Source organism: Schistocerca piceifrons, chromosome 9 (genome assembly GCF_021461385.2).
Source record: "Schistocerca piceifrons isolate TAMUIC-IGC-003096 chromosome 9, iqSchPice1.1, whole genome shotgun sequence".
Taxonomy (NCBI): Eukaryota; Metazoa; Arthropoda; class Insecta; order Orthoptera; family Acrididae; genus Schistocerca; species Schistocerca piceifrons.
Genome location: NC_060146.1, coordinates 203,985,071 through 204,001,957, shown reverse-complemented (window position 1 = coordinate 204,001,957; position 16,887 = coordinate 203,985,071). Strand labels below are relative to the sequence as shown.

Sequence of the window (16,887 nt, the reverse complement as noted above, 5' to 3'; positions counted from 1 at the left end):
AGCACAACTCACGCCTCGTCCTCACAGCTTCAATTCCGCCAGTACCTCATCTCCTACCTTCCAAACTTCACAGAAGCTCGCTCTCCTGTGAACCTTGCAGAACTAGCACTCCTGGAAGAAAGGATACTGCGGAGACATGGCTTAGCCACAGCCTGAGGGATGTTTCTACAATGAGTGTGCGCTGATATGAAACTTCCTGGCAGGTTGGGTAGCTCAGTTGGTAGAGCACACTTGCCCGTGAAAGCAAAGGTCCTGAGTTCGAATCTCGGCCCAACACACAGTTTTAATCTGCCAGGAAGTTTCATATCAGCACACACTCTGCTGTAGAGTGAAAATTTCGTTCTAGCAACAAACAAATTTTCTTCAACAGCTGAACTAATTAGCCATTTAAATAGAAATGATTGCCCTGGAATTTGCCTAGGGAGAAAGAAAGAGGGGAGGAAAGGAAACTCCATCAATTTGTGAATTTAAAAAGTTAACAGTTGTGAAAACACATTACATTCACTGAAAAAGCCCTGGCACAAATTAAGAATGAATGTGGCTATGACCTTTGAACTCTTACAGTCTCTTTGCAATATATTTACCTCTTCGGACCTGTGTTTAACAATAAGAGTGAATTTAGGATGAACTGTGAAATTCACTATCTAATGCAGGCAAGAAATCTCCAGCTGCACAGATACCAAGTGAAAGAGTATTTTATTAACCATTCCTGCTATAATGTATCAGAATGATTAAACATGGGGATGTAAATATTGGTTAACAGTTCCGTCCTTTCTGTGTTCAGACACCTGATGGTGCTGCATGTCAAATTACATAAATACTTAGTTTCAAGTATGAAATAAAAACAGCAACTCATTATTGTAAGAGGAAGATCAGTTACTTTTTCATAATTTCATGTACACATAAGTATCAGTTTAAGTAGATTGGCATTAGCCATAATTTGTAGATGGTGTGTTGTACTATTGGGTCATGCACTCTTGTGAGGGCTGTTCATGTTTGAAGTAGTTTGTGTTATGTGTGGTATTCAGCAATCTGACTTTGTGTCATCATTCTATGAACTAATTGTTGGAAGAGTATGCTGTGTTGCCAGTGAGTTACTTTGATATATATTTTGGGGGTTTATGCATTTGTGTTTGTGTGAGGTAAAATTAGCAGTCTTTTTCTTATATACTGAAATGTAATAGAGCTTTTCTTGTTTTTTGTTAGCAATAGATATGAAAAAAATTAATAGTTACTCACTCTGTGTTGCACTGGGCGAGATTATGAAGTTGACTGGTCTCCCAGCTTCTCAGATCAGGGACCTGTATATGTGGCGGTACACTAAACTACCACCCAATATGCTTGACATCGATTTGTTTTAGAATCTTAGAATGTATTCTAAGCTCAAACATAATGAGGTACCTTGAACAGAATGACCTCCTCAGTGCCACCCAGCATGATTTTTGAAAACATCGACCATGTGAGATGCAACTCACACTTTTCTCACATTACATACTGAAAGCTTTGGATCAAGGCAACCAGGCAGATGCAAGTGTTTGTTGATTTCCAAAGAGCATTTGTTTCAGTACCGCACCTAGGCTTATTGTCAAAAGTACTATCATATGGGGTATCAATAGAAATTTGTGATTGGATTGAGGACTTTTTGGTAGAGAGGGCACAGCATGTTATCTTGGATGGAGAGTCATCATCAGATGTAGAAGTAACTTCAGGTATGCCCCAGGGAAGTGTATTGGAACCATTGCTGTTTGTGTTGTATGTTAATGACCTTACAGACAATACTGATATTGAAATCAGACTTTTTGCAGTTATCTATAATGAATTACTGCCTAGAAGAAGCTACATAAATATTCAGTCACATCTTGATAAGATTTCAACTTGGTGCAGAGATTGGCAACTTGCTCTAAATGTTCAGAAATGTAAAATTTTGCATTTCACAAAATGAAAAACCGTAGTATCCTATGACTGTAATATCAATGAGTCACCGTTAAATTGGCCAACTCATACAAATACCTGGGTGTAACACTCTGAAGGGATGTGAAATAGAATGATCACATAGGCTCAGTCATGGGTAAAGCAGGTAGTAGGCTTCGGTTTAATGGTAGAATACTGGGGAAGTGCTGTCAGTCTACAAAACAAGCTGCTTACAAATCCCCCGTGCGACCCATCCTAGAATATTGCTCCAGTGTGTGGGACCCATACCAGATAGGATAGGACTAACAGGTGATATTGAATGTACACAGAGAAAGGCAACACAAATGGTCAGAGGTTTGTTTAAGCCATGGGAGAGTGTCACAGAGATACTGAAGGAACTGAAATGGCAGACTCTTGATGACAGACATAAACTATCCTGAGAAAGTCTATTAATAAAATATCAAGATCCAGCTTTAAATGATTTCTCTAGCAATATACTGCAATGCCCGACATATTGCTCACACAGTGCTCATGAGGATAAGATTAGAATAATTATTGCATGCATAGAGGCAAACAATCATTCTTGCCAAGCTCCGTATGTTAATGGAACAGAAAGAAATCCTAATAACTGGTACAAGAGAACATATTCTCTGCATGCACCTCACAGTGGTTTGCAGAGTATAGACGTAGATGTGTGTATTTATGTGTGTGTGGGGCGGGGGGACCTAGTTGTATTTGGCAATGGCTTTAGTTGGTACGTAACTTCTGTTTTCTTGCTTTTTAATGCATTATTTATGGTTTGTTTCTGTGTATAGTTTTTTGTATTATTTCCATTGATCAAGTGAATCTGGGGATTTTAGGTTTTCGATTTGTGTGTGGGGTGTTGGTATTGTAGGTTTCATTAGAGCTATATCATGTTTTGGAGTTGCATGTGATGGCTTTCTAACACTGTTTCTTTTGAGTTATTTAAGTCAACCAAAATGTACGATTCCTGTGGTTTTTCTGTTTGTAGCATTGTCATATGTTGAGAATTTTTTATGCTTGATTTTGTGGATAATATTTGCTTTGGAATGACGCTGTTCTTCATGCGATTGTATATTTAGCTTGTCCCCATCCAAAACCCCTATTTTCTTTGGTTGTCCTGTCAGTTTTACTCCGTTACTGGAGTGAAATATTCTCCTGTCATCTTTGTTTTTGTGACTCTTCAAGCTTTCCCAGCGGATCTTTGTTTTTGTTTGCATTGTATATAATTATGGTACGGCTGCCATATTGTATGTGCTGGAAGTAGGGGTGTCCACCATTTTGATGACATCATGTGTCTAAGTAGATGGTTGGATTCAGATGCTTCAATACATAATGCTGTAGACTTGCTTCTACATGAAGTTTTTTCTTTTTAATGATGCAGTCGTAGCCGGTTTAGGCCTCAATGGCCATCTTCATATTTTTGTTGATTCTTTCTGTTGCTTCTGTATATAAATTACACTAAATGATTGGGTGATTTCCTCTGACAAGGCCACAGCTAATTTCTGTACTACTCATTTGTTGTCCAAACTTGTACCTTATTTACTTTGACATCAATGAGATGTTACACCATGGTTTTTCAACCTGTTTAAAATGCGTACCTGTAATACACATAAAGCCATCACTTGTAGCAGATAACAAGAAAACAGAATCAAAGACATTTTGTGTATATACATGGATTTTTCAGTGCAGCAGAACACCCAAAAAAATGCATATCTATATACACATTCTGCAAATCACTAATAAATGGGTGGCAGAGGATGCCTAACATGGTACCACATGTTAAGACTGCTTCCCCTTTTAATGACAAACAGAGTGTGGAAAGAATGATTCCTTAAATGCTTGTGTGTGTGCTACAGTCAGTGTAATTTTGCCTTCGCGTTTCCCACAAAAGTGGAAGGCAAGTATCATGCAATAAAATGTACACAAATATGAGCAGGAAAGACTCAAATTCAGCCACTCCACAAGGGAACTATGAAGACTTTGACTTTTGAAACACTACAGCGTTCCTTTGAAAGCTGCTCACAGCTCTGTGTGGTATACACATATCTTTCCAACATGCAGCTTTAGTAACACCTGATGTGTTCTGTGTTGACAGTGGTGTACATAGTTAAAGGTTTGCATGTTGATGTTTCACTGGTGTATACCATCCTTCAGTGGTTCATCTAATATTTTGAAGCGATATATTGATGGAGTCTTAACGTCTTACTTCAGTAATCAAGATAAGTAATAGAACAGCAAACTAGTGCAAATAATACTAGTGACGAACTAGAAGTTTGCTAATCATTCCTCCTGGAGAGATCACTTGCATCGCACGCCTATCCCTTATTATTGACCCCACCATCTCGGTTTCTTTCTCTCTGTGTGTGTGTGTGTGTGTGTTTGTACTGGTGGCAGTGCAAATTTTTTGTGACGCATCGCTTGCAATATTCTGGAATATAGACAGACAAATTATAGGTTAAGGTGTCAGTGGCACAGTCTTAAAAATAGCCTCTTCAAAAACCAAAAGTCTGATTGTTTTCACATGATGCAACCTTCTACAACTAAAAACGACTATTCTTCTTTTTTCCAAATGCTACTGTCTCGTACAGACGTATATCATAATTTTTCTCGAGAGATCGAGGGTAATTTAGCTATGACTATCGATTCTCTAAGGCGAGTGAAGCTTTTGTTTGTGTGACTGTCGACAGAGTGCAGCAGCAGACGTGCAGAAGTTTGTGCAAGTAGTGCCAGTGAACTGTCAGGTAAGTTGCATGGAATACATTTAGCGAAAATTGTTGCCATCTGTAAGCGTTTTAAGTGGCAATATGTGAAATCTAGCTGTATTTATTTGCAAAAAAGCATCATTTTCATCTTCATCATTCAAAAGTTGTTGAATAATTGTCTACATGAGTCAACTTTCTCGCCATTTTCTCATGACATCATGCGGCAAAATTTGTTGTGTAGCTCTTGACGTCTAATCAGGCTTCGGTATCTGAGACAAAAAATAATAAAGACGGAATCCATTCGATGTGCTTGAGTAAATAAACAGTCTTACTTAGCTTCTGCTCTTTCTTTCAGACCATACTTCGCTGAACTGATAAATGGACAGCAGTCCTTATGGTTTCATCTGAAGTAGTTATGGAAGATCGCGACAAGCAGTAAGTTTGCAATATTTTGAATACTTTAGTAACTCATCTTGCTTATGAATTGCTTGTTACCTTCGGCGAAAGGTTTAAACTACATATCATGGACAACGCTGTCACCAACACTTTCCCTTATTTGGTGTGTTGAGTTGTGCAGTAAGAAAATCGAAGTATAGAACTGTAGTTTTCGTGGTACTTACTGAACACTGATTTGTTCTTTCCAATCAGTTTTCGCGGCGATAAAAGTTTTGCGCAATGCAGTATATGCTATTGTTGTGCTTCTGTTGCTGTCAGTAAATGTACTAGTAAATGTCAATTTGTACCTTGACTGGCACCAATTCACCATTGTGTATTCCAACACAAGGTAGACGTTACAAAGATGTATTTTTGGTGTCTGTTCCAGAGTCTGAATACGGAATATGTAATCAGTCATTTGCACAGAATGCTTGTAACTAAGTCCTCATATTGGATCAAATAGTTTTCTACATACAAAGCGCACATATCACTGGAAACTAAGAGCGAAGATACTGTATGCAGAACAGTATACCAATTACTGAGAAATGCAGCAGAAGTAACATACTTCAATAAATTCCTGAATGGTGATGGATGGATTAATTACGAGTTATGCACAACTTAATCAAGAGAAACTTGTGATGTGCATATATTGAAGAAAGCTGTCGAATATGTTTTAAAAGATTAAATTTTACATGAAGCTGGTACCCAATCTTCATTCACTTAATGGCAAAATACTGTTGAACCCTTATTAAATTCCTTCATTCCTACCTCTTTGTGGCTATTGCATTAGTGAATATTCTGGGAAAAGCTAAGCCGTAATATTGTCTAGATTTTGTGAAGCTCCCAACAGTATCAGTGAGATAAATTCATCTGAACAAAGTTGTTACATTTTGTGAATATTATAAAAGTGGAGAATGCAGTGATTTACTGGAAATTTGTAAGCAAAGGACGCTAATATTGTAATCTTGCTCATCTGAAGGATGACAGTCATCAAATGATATTTGTAAATGTAAATTTCAGATGTTTTCAACTACACGCACTCTTGCAATTGACTTTTTTATTTATAAGATGCGTGTGGCTCAACCTATTCAGCAGTGTTGCAGGCATTTATGATGCTCCAATAATTTTCATTCAATTACTCCATGTTGTGTTGACAAATACACAGTCAAGTGCTGAGGTGTATTGACTATACCTATAGTAGTGGAATAATTTTTTTCTTTACTTCCTCTGTGTTTTGATTCTTTCCTGTGCCTAACATTGTGGACTGGAAATAGCGCAAGAACACACAGGGTTTTATTGTGTTTCTGAATTAAAACTACACATGTCAACAAAATCTGCATAGCTTCTGATAAAGAGCTACAAATTTGATGTAGAGTTTTGTAAGTGCGCAAAAAATTGGTAGTGTTACCTTCCAGATTAAATGAAGTTTCTGATAGTGCTTTGCAAACTCACAACTATCACCTTCCAACCTAATGTAGCTCTGGGGCTTCACCAAAACCTACAAACCAAAACCAATATACAGGCAAAAGAAACATTTTCGGTGTTTTGCGCACGTGATGTCGCACAACACCGCTATTGTTGTCATCACGATGAACCTGAAATTTGAGAAACAGTTGCCCACAACTCTGTGTGCATTGAGTAATGTAGTCAGCAACTAAAGCAAAAATTTTGTTTACTCTTCTGGTTTTTCAAGAAGTACCATGAGACGATATGATTGTAGTAGTTGAAAACAGTAAATGCTGAAATATCACATATCATAAGAAAATCATTGTTCTGGTCCTGTAGTAGTGATAACAACCGCTGTAATAATCATGGATTTTGTAAGATTCATGCATTCTTACACTTTTCTGCATTGGAGTGACAGCGATTTGATTGTATGGTTAGCTCTTATCCACTGTAGCGGTAGATCTTTCTGTGCAAGTGTAATTATTATTATTTTTTGTAGACATACAAATTTCTCTTAAATTCTCTGTTAGAATAACAACAGGCAGTGATGCTGATTGCATGTCAGTGAAGTGAAGGGAACCTAAACATTCATTGTTGCCAGGTTCTGATAGAAGTTAGTCAGCATATATCACTCCTGGTGAATTATTTAGAACTGTGTGGCACTTCTAGTTCCAATTGTGTAAGATGTGTCTACATATCTCGATACAACTTCACTTAGTGAGCAGGACGGAAATGTATTGTTGTCGTTGTTGTTGTGGTCTTCAGTCCTGAGACTGGTTTGATGCAGCTCTCCATGCTACTCTATCCTGTGCAAGCTTCTTCATCTCCCAGTACCTAGTGCAACCTACATCCTTCGGAATCTGCTTAGTGTATTCATCTCTTGGTCTCCCTCTACGATTTTTACCCTCCACGCTGCCCTCCAATACTAAATTGGTGATCCCTTGATGCCTCAGAACATGTCCTACCAACCGATCCCTTCTTCTGGTCAAGCTGTGCCACAAACTTCTCTTCTCCCCAATCCTATTCAATACCTCATTAGTTATGTGATCTACCCATCTAATATTCAACATTCTTCTGTTGCACCACATTTCGAAAGCTTCTACTCTCTCCTTGTCCAAACTATTTATTGTCCATGTTTCACTTCCATACATTGCTACAGTCCATATAAATACTTTCTGACACTCAAATCTATACTCGATGTTAACAAATTTCTCTTCTTCAGAAACGCTTTCCTTGCCTTTGCCAGTCTACATTTGATATCCTCTCTACTTCGACCATCATCAGTTATTTTGCTCCCCAAATAGCAAAACTCTTTTACTACTTTAAGTGTCCCATTTCCTAATCTAATTCCCTCAGCATCACCCGACTTAATTCGGCTACATTCCATTATCCTCGTTATGCTTTTTTTGATGTTCATCTTATATCCTCCTTTCACGACACTATCCATTCCATTCAGCTGCTCTTCCAAGTCCTTTGCTGTCTCTGACAGAATTACAATGTCATCGGCGAACCTTAAAGTTTTTATTTCTTCTCCATGGATTTTAATACCTACCCCGAATTTTTCTTTTGTTTCGTTTACTGCTTGCTCAATATACAGATTGAATAACATCGGGGAGAGGCTACAACCCTGTCTTACTCCCTTCCCAACAACTGCTTCCCTTTCATGCCCCTCGACTCTTATAACTGCCATCTGGTTTCTGTACAAATTGTAAATAGCCTTTTGCTCCCTGTATTTTATCCCTGCCACCTTTAGAATTTGAAAGAGAGTATTCCAGTCAACATTGTCAAAAGCTTTCTCTAAGTCTACAAATGCTAGAAACGTAGGTTTGCCTTTCCTTAATCTTTCTTCTAAGATAAGTCGTAAGGTCAGTATTGCCTCACGAGTTCCAGTATTTCTACGGAATCCAAACTGATCTTCCCCAAGGTCGGCTTCTACCAGTTTTTCCATTCCTCTGTAAAGAATTCGTGTTAGTATTTTGCAGCTGTGGCTTATTAAACTGATTGTTCGGTAATTTTCACATCTGTCAACACCTGCTTTTTCTGGGATTGGGATTATTATATTCTTCTTGCAGTCTGAGGGAATTTCGCCTGTCTCATACATCTTGTTCACCAGATGGTAGAGTTTTGTCAGGACTAGCTCCCCCTAGGCCGTCAGTAGTTCCAATGGAATGTTGTCTACTCCGGGGGCCTTGTTTCGACTCAGGTCTTTCAGTGCTCTGTCAAACTCTTCACGCAGTATCGTATCTCCCATTTCATCTTCATCTACATCCTCTTCCATTTCCATAATATAGTCCTCAAGTACATCGCCGTTGTATAGACCCTCTGTATACTCCTTCCACCTTTCTGCTTTCTCTTCTTTGCTTAGAACTGGGTTTCCATCGGGGCTCTTGATGTTCATACAAGTGGTTCTCTTATCTCCAAAGGTCTCTTTAATTTTCCTGTAGGCAGTATCTATCTTACCCATAGTGAGATAAGCCTCTACATCTTTACATTTGTCCTCTAGCCATCCCTGCTTAACCATTTTGCACTTCCTGTCGATCTCATTTTTGAGACGTTTGTATTCCTTTTTGCCTGCTTCATTTACTGCATTTTTATATTTTCTCCTTTCATCAATTAAATTCAATATTTCTTCTGTTACCCAAGGATTTCTATCCCCCATTCCTGTCAATTGTTCCCTTATGCTCTCCCTGAAACTCTGTACAACCTCTGGTTTAGTCAGTTTATCCAGGTCCCATCTCCTTAAATTCCCACCTTTTTGCAATTTCTTCAGTTTTAATCTACAGTTCATAACCAATAGATTGTGGTCAGAGTCCACATCTGCCCCTGGAAATGTCTTACAATTTAAAACCTGGTTCCTAAATCTCTGTCTTACCATTATATAATCTATCTGATACCTTTTAGTATCTCCAGGGTTCTTCCATGTATACAACCTTCTTTCATGATTCTTAAACCAAGTGTTAGCTATGATTAAGTTGTGCTCTGTGCAAAATTCTACCAGGCGACTTCCTCTTTCATTTCTTAGCCCCAATACATATTCACCTACTACGTTTCCTTCTCACCCTTTTCCTACTACCGAATTCCAGTCACCCATGACTATTAAATTTTTGTCACCCTTCACTATCTGAATAATTTCTTTTATTTCATCATACATTTCTTCAATTTCTTCGTCATCTGCAGAGCTAGTTGGCATATAAACTTGTACTACTGTAGTAGGTGTGGGCTTCGTATCTATCTTGGCCACAATAATGCGTTCACTATGCTGTTTGTAGTAGCTTACCCGCATTCCTATTTTCCTATTCATTTATAAACCTACTCCTGCATTACCACTATTTGATTTTGTGTTTATAACCCTGTAGTCTCCTGACCAGAAGTCTTGTTCCTCCTGCCACCGAACTTCACTAATTCCCACTATATCTAACTTTAACCTATCCATTTCCCTTTTTTAATTTTCTAACCTACCTGCCCGATTAAGGGATCTGACATTCCACGCTCCGATCCATAGAACGCCAGTTTTCTTTCTCCTGATAATGACATCCTCTTGAGTAGTCCCCGCCCGGAGATCCGAATGGGGGACTATTTTACCTCCGGAATATTTTACCCAAGAGGACGCCATCATCATTTAACCATACAGTAAAGCTGCATGCCCTCGGAAAAAATTACGGCTGTAGTTTCCCCTTGCTTTCAGCCGTTCGCAGTACCAGCACAGCAAGGCCGTTTTGGTTATTGTTACAAGGCCAGATCAGTCAATCATCCAGACTGTTGCCCTTGCAACTACTGAAAAGGCTGCTGCCCCTCTTCAGGAACCACACGTTCGTCTGGCCTCTCAACAGATACCCCTCCGTTGTGGTTGCACCTACGGTACGGCTATCTGTATCGCTGAGGCACGCAAGCCTCCCCACCAACGGCAAGGTCCATGGTTCATGGGGGGGGGGGGATATGTATTAATACTGTTAATAAATGTAATCATGCAGTAACACGCTTAAAGAAGGTGTTCCCCTGAGCTGAGATTAATTTCTGGAGTAATTACCTCCAGTGCCACCAATTATGCCTGTGATATAGTTTGGTGACTTCTGAAAACTGATACATTATTCTGGACTTCATATAAACTCAGGTGTACTATTGAAAGATAAAACTATATTTACATTAGTAAATGAGATTACTGTGTTCTGTCATGTTTTAGTGTGCTACATATAGGTTTATTACCCACTGTCCAGAATTGGTGGTGCGGACTACACATGTTTACTGCTAATGTGCACATAACCAAGGTATGGCCAGCTTGGATCTTAGTTTGAGCTGCTTACTAGTTACATACAGGTGGGCATGTCGTGCATGAACAATCTACTCCCTCCCCCCTCCCTCGACAAATTCCAGGATGAATCCTTGGGGTAGGTACTGCTCATTAAATGCAGATTTTTCTTGCTTATGGGATACAAGTGTTTACATTTCTCAACTAACTTTCCAAGAATAGAGTAACATGAAAATTACAGAAAATTATGACATATGTTCAACACAGGACATTTCTCAGTTACCTCAACACTTGGATGGGCCTTCCCTCAAACTAAAATATGTAAATAAAAGAAAATGAAACGACTGAATGTGGATGGCAACAACAGAAAGAAACAGCATTCCCTCATGTATGTGCTTGCACAGACATAATCTGCAGACCTGTATTTAAAATCATGAATACTGGCTATGGTGGATGCACACTTCTACTTTGTTGTGTAAATTTCGATGTTGTTGAAGTTATGAGGTTACAGTGTCTTGAAAATTTTCCTGGAGGACTGTACTAACCACCAATGTAAAAAAAAAATTACTGTAATTATATGTTGCAGTATTTCATAAGCAACAAGTAATGGGTCCAGTAATAATCTAACCACAAATTTAAACGTATACTGTAAATAAACACAATCCACACAGCCACAAACAGCACAATAATACTATATAAAGACAAGCACAGTGACAGAACAACAATGAAACAAAGAATACATGCCAACAAGAAAGGCAATTTAAGATTTTAGACAGTGACACACGAGCACAAACTCTCACACAAAACAACCTGCATTTTCAAAAGAGAAGGTGTAAACACATCATTTAAAACTGACAATGTAGTCCAAAAATACGTTTCCAAAATAATGAGGCACAGGCATCTACCATGAGGCAGGAATCCACCAATTACTCTGCAACACATGTGATGTAAGATATGTAGGACAAACCAGCCGAAAATTCGACTCTCAAAAGAGTCTGTCGGACCACGGATATATGAGACAAGTTGATCAACTTTTGCTTTCTACAAGAGGGGAAGACATGGAAACAGAATAAATAATGAGTCACCTTCTAACGTGACAAGAAAATAACCACATATACTAAACAATGGCAGAAAAGAACTCCTGCAAACTGAACAAGTAAATACGAATAAGCGCTCGCTATTTACACTAATGGACTGTGCAATAGACATCGTGCCAAAAAATGATCACAAATCATCTTATTCTCCTGAGCATGTAATTAAAAAAAGTTAGCAACCCTTGCAAAAACAAATGACACTCAAGACAGAGAAAGTAGAAGTCTAATTGTTATGTTACAAAAACATTGTGACTACATGAAAAATTGGAGGCTTTCAACAGGTGAGGGAAAACTACTTGGTTTTCAGATAATGAATCAGATTCAGATCTGTAAGTACCTGTGTGTTTTATTATTAAAGAGAACTTGAGTGAACTGTTTTAAATCTGCACTCAATATGTGAAACAAAAAAATCTTGTGATGTTCTAGGACACCCACTGGAGACGCCTTGTTAAAAACGTATCTGGGTACATAATTGAAATAAAAAAATTAGTGTCCAGCATGCAAAAAGCGTATTTCTTGTGAACTACTGTGGTAACCTGAGTGTACAGAGGTAAAACCTCTGCCTCCCTGGCCGTCGAATTTCTGTGCTCGCCCAGACGAGCCTCACCCATCGTCTTTGCGTCTTGCTTCACGGAGGATGAGGCTGCAAGCAGCGCGGTGATTAATCTGCAGGCAGCTGCTAGAGTCATCACGCCTGGCCGTGACGTACACCGGGTCTCACGCCATCACTGTTGGTACACTCGTTTCTGCAGCTCGTGAGGCGAAGTGCTGTGATGCGTTGTTTCCCCCACCCCTGTTTTCAGCTCGCAACAGAGAGCTTGACGTTAAGATGGAAACTGGTGTCAAGCTATTGATGCATTTCGGAAGGTATTAATAGATGAACACGGTACAAATACTCGACGAGGGGTAACTTTTCAGTGCGAAAATTTTCTTAGCGATGGCCAACTTGCTGAAGCTCTCATAGCGCAAGTCTGCATTTTTGCTGTTCAGGAAACATTACACCTGAAACATGACATTGATATTCTGTAAATGCCTGCCACGTAATAGTCTCTTCATCCGAGGAAAAAGTCAGTAAATGCCATGTCTCTTGAAAATAGTGGGGAGGAGAGCGTTTGATAGTCCATGGAAGCAGCATATGTGACGGTGCACAATGAGCTGGGACATTACTATGGAGCGAAAATACTCTCTATGGCATCCTCCAGGATCGTTGTCAGATTATTTCGCGATTGTGATGGTTTGCTCCATATGGAAATAACCTGTGAACATCGCGACATGGCGCGCGCGCATATGTTCATCACCTTGCCTGATGATGGTTGGGGTCATTGCCCTTTTCGACGGTGAAGAATCTCCACTGTAACTCAAAGAAATTACAGATGTCGGTTGTTTAACAAACCGTGAAAGAAACACATCGCGCACAGACACTAGACCAATACACACAACATGAGCATCATGCGTTGTCCTAGAAATATCGAAACGATAGTCCATATCATTCCAGGTTCTTGTTTGTCTCGACAGCTTCAACAATTCGATTTCTCAGACCTGGAAGAGTAGCTAGCGTACATGGGACACACTCTGTCTTCTGTGGAACCCCACACGGAAAAAAAAAAAAAAATCGCAAGGTGTGTTGTCTGGTTTCCTGGAAAGTCAAAAACAATTAGCATTGTCTTGTTGCCCACCTCTTTCCATTCAACGTCGTGGGACAGTGTTAAAATAACGCCGAACCTCAAGGTGGAAGAGAGAGGGCGTCGTCATGCATAAAAATGAAATCATTGTGATATTTGTGAAGAAGAAACAGTTTTGCAGCGTGTCCAGGTATGACGTTCCTACCACAGTTTCTTCCGCGATGAGGAGAGGTCCATAAACTTTGTGAACAGAAAGGGCACAAAAAACATTCAGATTTCGGTGGTCTCTCATGTTCGACGAATTTTTTATGCAAGTCATAAATCTGGTTTCTTGCCGGATCGACGGCGGCATGCACGTTACACTTGAACAATGAATTCACTTGGCGCAAATTCCAGCACACAATGAATTTTCGTGTGGTGTAGCTCCCATGTTGCTGCAAACGAACAACAACGCAACTGTGTCAAACCCTTGAACCCTCATCTATCCGATGACATGTGCAATGTTTATAACTTTTCTAGTTTGTCTGTAATAAACAACTGAAATCTGTTCTTTAAATTTGAATCTCCGTGTACATTTTTCCGCTGTTTGCTTTGCTCCTCTGTCTCAAGTTCGAAATGATAGGCGCAACACTCGTCCATGGTAATTAGATGATGGATTGCCCTGCTTTCTGCTGCTGCCTTGGTTTGGTGGGGTTTTTTGAATAGTCGGGAAACCCAGCGGACCACAAATTTCATTATGCTCGAAAACGTCTTCCTAGATGCTGAGCAGGGATGTGTGACTGATTTTCACTTTTTCCGCTGTCGTTTCGACTGTGACACGCCCGTCTTCGAGCACCACTTGCGATTCCCTATTCTAGGAAGAGGGGTGATCCGCCACTTCGTTCTTTGTCATTCAGGCGTTTTTCACGCTGGAAGCGTCCTCGCCGCCAGACCCATCATATGATCGTGTGTTATTGTGGTAAACTGCCACCAACTCAGCGTGGATTGTTGCAGCACGGATGCCCTTCAGATGTAGAAGGCAAACTGCTGCACTATACACCTCTTTACCAACTGCTGGGCCATTTTCCTTTAGCTCCCCTAGCGGTGAGCGGCGACATTGTGGTGCGGGGATTTCAGTGTGTACTACGGACAAGTAGCTGCAAGAAATGTAACTTTCGATGCCACTTTATATATTCGTAAGGTACCAAACTGCTGAGGTGAACGGTACCTAGGCTTACACACTACTTAATCTAACTTATCCTAAGAACACACACACACGTGTTGCTGAATTGTATTTCACAGTCATCATATATTTATGGTTAGGCCTAGTTTATTTTCATATTAATTAAGGTGACCATGCTTTTGGAAGCAGAAACTGGGACCAACATGGGTGCCCATACAGGAGGGCAAGGGGGGGCATGCCACCCCCTCCCCCCACCACTCCTGCCCGATTTCAGAGAGAGGATGAAATCTGCTGCAGTCGCATGAGTTTAGTTCAAGAATTTTATTAAAAAAATATATATGAGAGAGAAGCGCCCCCCCCCCCCCCCCCCCGCCCTGCAAACTGTCATATGGGCATCCTTGGAGACCAATTTTGTACAGTAACTACTCACTACTCAGAATACAACAGTGTCCTATAAATGCTATACTTGATTAAAGTTTATACTAGAATAAGTAACAGGCATCAAATGACAATATAACAGATGCAATATAAAACATAAGACACATTCACAATTACTGTTCAGTAATGATGCACCAAAATATTAAAAGTTAATAAAACATTTTGTTAGATAACTATATACAACTTTTAAACTTTGAGCTCCTCCTGCCCCCATATTTCTGTGATGAATGAATTTTATTTAACGAATGTTTGCTTTCTTTTAATTCTAAAAAATCGCCGAATTGGCAATTAACTGTATTTCAGATTAATTTTAACCAACAGAATGGGTTTCAATGTCTATTTTCATTTGTTTTCTCTCAGATGTCCATATCTTACTCATCAAAGAAAAGACAAGCTCGACTGCTGCATTTGTACCTGGAAAAGACAACGTAAATTCCACAATCCTTGAAATATTCTCATGAGGAATGTTACGATGTGAAGTGCTGAAACATCTGTACCCAACACATACCAGTGTCAGTTTTTTGTATGTTCTATTTGTCTGTTTTCTGAGGGATGATACACTGCTGCATATTAAGACACACTTGAAATAATTGTCATTGATGTTATAGTTTGGTAATACGTTTATGAGAGATTGGTGGCACATTTGGTGTGGTGTCACCGCCAGACACGACACTTGCTAGGTGGTAGTCTTTAAATCGGCCGCGGTCCGTTAGTATACGCCGGACCCGCGTGTCGCCACAGTGATAGCAGACCGAGCGCCACCACACGGCAGGTCTAGAGAGACGTACTAGCACTCGCCCCAGTTGTACAGCCGACGTTCGTAGCAATGGTTCACTGACAAATACGCTCTCATTTGCCGAGACGATAGTTAGCATAGCCTTCAGCTACGTCATTTGCTACGACCTAGCAAGGCGCCGTATTCAATTGATATTTATTATGTGAAGCATGTATCATCAAGAGAGATGTTCTACAATTGTGGATTAAAGTTAAGTATTACTTCATCTACGTACTTTATTTGCAATTCTCAAGATATTGTCCTGTTCCAGACCTCACGCCAGTCAGCGTGTAATTAAACGCGTGCATTTCGGCCTCCTCTAGAAACACAGTGTTGGCTCTTCTGCCAACACTACATTTGGACCTCAGCCCATGTAGGTGCTTCGTTCAAAAGAACCCATTTGAAGTCCGAAAATGCATTAAAATGATACGTCCACTGCTCATTGTATTGTGCACCGCTATCATAAAATTCATAGATGGATTCAGTGAGCTTAATAACGGTTTATGTCCTCCTCGGATTCAAGTTTGCTTAAAGCACTTCGTACAACAAGTGGCACGAATATGGTTTTTCATTTTTCTGCCATATTCACTTTTAAATCATGAAGTGCTCCTTCAACATCTGCATATGTAACATGCTGGCCTTCTATGTTCGATTCAGCTGCATGAAAAATTGACGCTTGATTATGTAAAAACATGAGGAGGACATCAAGGTAAGGGTTTTCAAAAAATTTCCTAAGTATTGTTGGGCATTTTTCTTCACTCAAAAAGTATTATTTTAGTGGTCCACAGAGCCGTAAAACTCTCCTAATGGCTGGCATAAACGCGAATCATCTGGTACTGCAGTATCCAAGTAATTGTTTGTACTCTTCGTCAAAAAATGTACAAAATTCTTTTAGGCTTTGTACACACACAGAATATATGTTGAAGTAATAATAAATCTTGTGAATGGCACACTATAGATCGACTGGTAAACAATCTGCAGCTGTCTTTACAGCATTATGCGCTATGTGTGCTGCACTTTCTATACCAATGG

General features: G+C 39.7%; 1 protein-coding gene and 1 non-coding gene across 2 annotated transcripts in view; both read left to right on the top strand.

Moving 5' to 3' along the window:
• Nucleotides 1-202: 202 nt before the first annotated feature.
• Nucleotides 203-278, top strand: Trnah-gug. The gene has a single exon. It is a non-coding gene; the product is annotated as a tRNA-His (tRNA).
• A 4,343-nt stretch (nucleotides 279-4,621) lies between these two features.
• Nucleotides 4,622-16,887, top strand: part of LOC124716904 (kinesin light chain) — a 423,269-nt gene continuing 411,003 nt past the window's right edge. Inside the window, exons 1-2 of the mRNA XM_047243463.1 lie at nucleotides 4,622-4,676; nucleotides 4,993-5,072. The gene's annotated coding sequence lies outside the window, so the exon portion shown is untranslated. The remainder of the gene's footprint in view (nucleotides 4,677-4,992; nucleotides 5,073-16,887) is intronic.